Source organism: Silurus meridionalis, chromosome 18, assembly GCF_014805685.1.
Source record: "Silurus meridionalis isolate SWU-2019-XX chromosome 18, ASM1480568v1, whole genome shotgun sequence".
NCBI classification, from domain to species: Eukaryota; Metazoa; Chordata; class Actinopteri; order Siluriformes; family Siluridae; genus Silurus; species Silurus meridionalis.
In genome coordinates, this window is record NC_060901.1 from 2,858,513 (window position 1) to 2,866,012 (window position 7,500).

A 7,500-nucleotide genomic window follows, 5' to 3' on the forward strand; every position below is an offset into this window, starting at 1 on the left:
CGGCGATGCTGCAACAAAGTGTTTGAGGTGTTTTGAGTGGAACGAGCAGAAGAACGTCACTAGAAGATAAAGAGACATCAGGGAGACCTTCGACCAGTTCGACCCCCGAAAATGTAAAAATCGTTCAGGAACTTGTGCACGATGATTGTAGGCGAAAGAACCACATGATCTGACTTCCGCGCCCACCCTACTCTCCAGATTCTCCCTTTTCCAGAAGGATCTAAATGACTTGTTATGGCTAAGCAACTGGGTCAGAGCATCTCCAAATCTGCAGGCAGTCTAGGGTGGTTTTGGTATGCAGTGATTTGTATCCACTATAAGTGGAACCATGGACAGGGCACCTAAGGTTCAGTAAAAGATGCAAAAGCCCAAGCAGAAGAACCAGTCTAGTAAATTGTTGAAAAAAAAGCATTGTAACTCAACTATGGAGCGGTGGAAGAAGGTTTTCTGGATTGATAAATCACTTTTGATTTTATTTTGTGGGCTGCATGGAGCTTACGCTTCATTATCTGTGGAAGACATGGCATTAGGATGCAATATTTAAAGCAGGCATGCAGGCAAATACAATGTGCTGCTCTTGGTAATGATTTGCTGAGAAACCTTGGGTCCTGGCATTCTTGTGGATTTTCCTCTGACACGTACCACCTGCCAGTGGTTTCTTTCAGCAGGATAAAGCTTCCTGGAACGCTGCAAAAGTGAATCAGGAACAGTTTGAGGAAAATCACAAATTAAATTACCCAGATCTCGAGCTGGTTGAACATTTGTGGGATGTGCTGGCAAACATGTTTGATCAGTGGAGAATCTATGTCATGACTTACTGGATTTATAGATCTGCTGCTGATATCTGCTGCCAGATATCACAGGAAAACAGACTTTAGCTTTTCGAATCAATCACCAAATTCAAAAAAGCATTTCATAGTATCATGATAAGTGATTCCTGGTTGCCAGCATTTTGCTGAAAAATGGATGGTCATCTACATACAGTGTCACTCATTCACATTTCTTGCATTGAGAATTGACTGCCTTGCTCACAAGATTAGAACAGCAGATTGGTGGTACTGGGATTTGAACTAACTAACTTCAGAAGTTAGAAGATCAGAAGTCTAGGCCCACTTAGAACTAACACTAACCCAATGTTGGTTACATGGATTCATGCCATTGGACACAAGGACATTTGGACATTCTTGCCATTCATGACAAGGAAATTTGGGTCCATGGATCCTAATCAATAGTTCAATGTTTTAATCATTGAGCTACCACTCAAACCGCCTGTGAATAGATTATTTTACTAGTCCGTCTTGAATATAAATTGTGCAGCACTGGAAAAATGCTAAACATATCAAAATCAATTTATACTCCCGATCCCTAGATTTACCGTGATGACAATTTTGCCCAAACACTTGGCATTCCTTCTGTCAGCCTCGTAAGGGATAGACTGCAAACCACATTTTCATCTTGGACACAAGTTTTGAGATTTTTAATTTAAGTCTTTTGGAATTTCTGAACTATTGGCAGTAATTTATGCACAATACCAGGTTGCTTAATATGCATCGTGCATAAGGTCTCCACTCTGTACTCGACAGAAATGTGCATTTTAATGACATTGATGTGGATTTGCTGATGTGAATTACATCTGCCTTTTTTTTTTATACATAAAATCGCTTGTACATAACAAACACAATGTTATCAGGTAATGGACTTGGGTTTGCTAGCTGCTAATGATTTAATTCTGTCTGGCATTGACTTGATTCTTGAGGAATCCTCGTTTTTCCCTTTATATTTTTCACATTCTAGAAAATGGATGCAACTAAATGTGCACCTTTTTCATCAAGCGACAGATTCATTAAGATTAACTGTGACCAAATATGAGTATGTGACTTCTTACATTTATCTCTTTTATACAACTCAGCAGGGGCTCAGCAGCGGTAGCTTTGTGGTGCTGGGATTTGAACTCATGCCCTTTCATAGCAGAAGTCCAACATCTGATCCATTGAGCTAACAGCTCCAACAAGCAAGAAGGCATTCAAGTTCAACAAATTCAACAAAGGACAACTGCCTCAAGCACTGCTGGGATTTGAACTCAGGATCTCCTGTTTACGAGACAGGCACTTTATCCAACTAAGTTTGTAGACACCTAAAATGTGTAGATACCTGACCATAAGATCGGTCTGTGCTTTTTAAACATCCCATTCCGCATGCCAGCCACAAGGGTGTTAGTAAAGTCTTGATTTAGGTGAAGTGAGGAAGCCTGGGGTGCCATTCCAATTTATCCCGAAGGTGTTCAATTGGGTTGAGGTCAGAACTTGGTAGCAGATCTTCTACTACAGTTTTCTCAACAAAAAAAAAACAGATTGTGTGAACAGGTTTTGGGTCTCATAGATCAATTAAAGGAAAAATGTCATGTTACTTTATTCAAAGGCATCCTATACAATTGTTTGCCTCCAAAGGTTTGGGGAGGAACCATATATGGGCGGAAAAATCAGGTGTCCCAATACTTTTGTCAGTATACCGTATATAGTACTGCTTGGAGTCTTTTAAATTATACTTCTAGTTTGTTCATCTTTTAGTAAAAAATGGTACCTTCATATGTTAAAATGATATGAGCAAAGCTGAACTGTCAGAGTGAGAGGTGCAGACTGCAGTGCTGGGATTTCCAGGGCTTCCAGGGACACAGCGGTAGACTTTACAAGCAATTCAATTCTATCTAAATTGCACTGTCATGCATGCATTTTGCTTTTGCTATCGTTACTAATATCGTGAGATTTGTTTGTGGTGGAGCATGTCTTAAATAATTAAAGGAAGAATTCCGACATTTCCACAAATTGCTCTCAGTACTGTAGCATCTAACAGTTTCCTGATCTCCTCTAACCAGTGCATGCACTGAACAAAATCTAACAAAGCTATTTTGGTACTTGCTAATTTAAACCTCAGCCAAAGACCAAGATCGAAATTTCCAATCGAGTTACTCCGCCGTTTAAGGAGTGATTGAATGAGGAACAGATGAGAAATAATTGAGAATACATTTGAAGGTACTGTCAGAGGAATTTCTGTGAGATTAAGTACCCTGGTGGAGTAAATACCAGCCATCTGCTCTGATAAGTTGTACTTTTAAGTGTTTTTTCTACACACACAGCCCTACCTCACCCCATTCTGGTCCTGGGTCTCAGACTGGCCACAATTGCTTCAGTATTATCGAGTTTGGGACGCACCTGCATATGACCCCAGTGGAAGCCCAGGTACCATTTTTGCAGTAGTCAGACCACTGCTCTGACCCAGTCGTCTGGCATCACAATTTGTCAAACTTGCTCAAATCCTTAGCTCGCCCATTATTTCCTGCTTCTAACACATCAACTTTGAGGACAAAATGTTCACTTGCTGTTTGATAAATAAATCCGCCCACTAACAGGTGCCATGATGAAGAGATCATCATGGCACCAACGTGGCTGGGCAGACCTGGTAGCCCTTCTTGTGCACCCTCCCTGGGAGATCCCGCGCAGGAGGGATCTCCTCTCTCAAACAGGGGGCGCAATACTACACCCCTGCCCAGAGTTGCGAGGGCTGTGGCTGTGGCACAGCTCTGAGATTTTGGTCTATTTACCAAGGTGATAGAGACCATTCACCTAGATAGGTTTTCTTAATTTAAGAAATCTTACTAAGTGTAATTATTTAAATGCAGTGGCAGATCATTTGACTTCTAGTCTGTATTTTCTCAAATCATTCTTTTATTTCTTATATTTAGATGGGTTTTTTTGCAGTGTGTGTTTTCTGTAAAAACAGTCGAGGGGGTGACTTCACCTCATCGTTCCTGCAGAACTGATATGATGATCAGAATGAATTAATACTCGAGGTCCTGCATGTGCTCAGAAAACGAACGTATTAATTGTACAGCTCAGGGACGGCCGTGTTCATCAGAGCTTTCCGTGTAAATCGTATGTGTGTCCGATTTATCTTAATTCCTCTTTATGCTTTTGGATGGTAAAGACATTCCTGAATGATTCAATTATTCATCCTGCAGCCTGATGCATATATATTGGATATTAAAAGGTGCTGAAAAGTTTGGAACGAGGACAAATGTGTTTTTTTGGAGGGGGGTTCAGCGTAGTTGAAAATGTAAGTGTTGCCATTTCAAATGAGGAGTCTGGAAAATGAACGAACAGATCGGATTATAATGTCCAGTACAGTAGATAAAAGGACAGCAAAAGAGGGAGAGAGAAAGGGAGAGAGAGGAAGATGAAGGCATAACCTACAATAACTTGATTATTTGATATAAGGGACAGAGAGGCCGATGAGCTGAGGTACACTTACTGCCTTTCCACTCATTCTCTTTCTCTCTCTTTCTCTCTTTTTCTCTCTCTCTTTCTCTCTCTCTCAATCTGTCTGTCTTTTCTTTCTCTCATTTTTTCTCTCCCACTCTCTGTCTCTGATCATCTCCAATTAAAGACATATTTTCTCTTTATTTTTTTCTGAGGTCTTGGCCTATGCATGACTAATCAACTTCTCCTTTTCTACACTTGGGCTCATTTCGTTTGTATCTTAGCTCCAGATGACGCTTCAGTGTGTGTGTGTGTGTGTGTGTGTGTGTGTGTGTGTGTGTGTGTGTGTGTGTGTGTGTGTGTGTGTGTGTGTTGTTCAGTGTGTACTTTGCGTGATGTAATTACTTTTTCCCTTAACAATCGCACCATGTTAAAGTATGATTTATTTGAGCGCAGGCTGAAACTAATGTAAGGCTGATTGCACACACACACACACACACACACACAGCAACCTCTAGGCAGTGTTGGACTCATATTAAGTTTTAAACCACGTTTAAAGTCCAAAACTCACACACACCTGGACCAAACTTTTAGAAACGTGAGGATGAGATACACTTTACGGCCAAAGGTTTGTGAACCTGACCATCAAAATTCTTGTGCACCTTTTCAACAACCCTTTTCACATTTTGCCCTTATAATAATTTCCACCCTTCTAGAAAGACGTGGAGATTTGAGTTCATTTAGACACAATTCGTTTTCTTAGTCAGTGGTGATGGTGGCAAGAAAAAACTCCCTGAGAGTTCCTCCTTGAAAGAAACCTTACAAGGAACCAGGCTCAAACGTGAAACAAGCTCATCTATGTGACACCAAAAGTCCATTTATTATAGTTCCATCATTGTTGAGGTCCTTAACATTCTATCTCATCCCAGCAGCTTGGTGGTGCTACAACCTTTGAACCTACAACCTTCTGATCAGAAGTTTAACATCTTATCTGCTGAGCTAGAACTACCGGAACTCACAATCTCCTGTTTACGAGACCAACTCAGCCACAGGTCCATACATTAACAATATATACACAAACATTTGTAGCCACCTCACCATAAGATTTGTGTGTGTTTTGTGAACATCCTATTTCACATGTTGTAATAAGCTCCACTCTTCTGAGAAGATGTTCCACTAGCATTTGTGGCGATTTGTGGAGAGTCAATCAACCACGAGGGTGTGGGAAAAAGTCAGGTACTGATGTAGGTGAGGTGAGGAGACCTGGTGTGCTGTCAGCGTTCACATTCGTCCCACAGAAGCATGTGTAGCTAGAGAGAGACAGAAAGATGGAATATTTTAAAATATCATCTATCAAATCTTACAGATCTTACAGCAGCATCTCTGAAACATCTCAAGCATTTTTTGAACAAAATATCAAATCATTCAAGTGTCTAGAAGTGTGTAGTTTCTAGCGAGTGCTATTTGGTCATTGTTAGCATGTTAGCTATATGTAGCCACTCTACATGAACAGGGATTTGGGATCTGCTACAGTGGATCAGAGCTGCAATTCTTTTTCTCATGAACAGTTTTGAGCTCAAGTATCCATCAGTTGATTACCTTAACAATGCTGGATGTAGAATAAATTGACATTCGGTGTTATTTAGATGCAGGTTCCTCTCAAAGGTTTCTTTCTCATTTCAGGGTTTTTTCCTCCACCATTGTTTCACGCTCATTAGAAAATAAACGAAGGAGCAAAATTAGGACCACTATATTCCTTATTGGGCCAAAAGTACGGGGACACCTGCCTTTTCCACCAATAAGTGCTTCTTCTGCAAAAAAATTTACCGCAAATTCTGAGATGCACAATTGTATTGGACGTCTTTGGATGCTGTAGCATAAAATTCTCAATTCAATTGAACCAGAAGACCCAAACCTGTTCCTGCATGGCAATGCCCAATGCCAGCTTAATGAAGATCTTATTTCCATGGGTTGGAGAGGAAGATCTCCTGCTGTTGAGCTCAGGCCTCCTCACCTCATCTCACCAACATCAGTACCTCACCAGTCCCTTTCTTGTCAGGACTTTAACACCCTTGTATCTAAATGAGCACAAATCTCCACAAAATCTTGTAGCACAACTTCCCAGAAGATTGGAACTAATTCTAACATCAAATGAGAACTGCATACCAACCTTATGATCAGGTGTCCACAAAAATCACAAGATGAAACTGGTTTGAACTCGTGACTAAAATTGACTAAAATTTCTGAAAATGGTGAAGGCAAAAAGGAATTCATGCTCTCAGAAGAATCTGCGTTGTCATGACTTTTGTTTGTTTATGGATTTGTTTTCAGCGTTTTTTTATCCAGGCGATTTCGAAAATGTTTAAAAGACTGAGAAAGAGTTCTTGAAAGGGTTAGGAAAGAATCTGCTGAAGAATTTGATAGCGTTTTACCTATTTTGGATACGTGGCACGACGCTCCATCGTTCGACGTTTTTTTTCGGGAGACGTAGCGAGACGCCGAGCGTGATCGATCGCTTGGGTGTAAATAAGATCGAAAACCCGATGGCCACTCGAGTATAAAAAGCAGACGAACCGAACAGACGTCAGACGATGCCGGAACGTCTCTCGGGTCAAATCCGTGGTGCTCCCAGTGACGTGGTTGTTCAAAACACTACACAAAAGGCTCTTGTTTAAAGCAAATGGGCGTTTTGTTTTCCAGCGTGGACTCGTTTTGTTTGTTAAAGGCATGGCAGAAGAAAAGACGTTCGGTGTCTGGAGTTGCATTTGAATGACACCAGGTGGAGTGGATGTCGAGTGGTTTATTGGCGAGAGATGTACATTGGCAGTTGACAGACGTTCGTCATTTCTCGTCTGAATTTATGGAAAATTCTATGTTTTGAAACTCGGCTGATCTCAAAGCACATTTCCGGAAAACAGGCGAAAAGGAGGGGGGAATAAAACATTTCCTTATTCAGCTTCCAGAAAACAAGAGACATACTGTATATATATTGTATTGTCAAAAGTTTTTGGACACCTAACCATAAGATTAGAATGTATATTTTTAAACTTTGAATCTCTGTTTGCTCCACTCTTCTGAGAAGATGTTCCACTAGATTTTGTGGAGATTCATTTAGCCACAAGGGTGTTAGTAAGGGTTGAGGTCAGAGCTCCATAGCAGATCTTCCACACCTACACATGTAAAGCATATCTTCATGGAGCTGGCTTTGTGCACAGGGGCAAGAACAGGTTTGGGTCTCATAATTCAG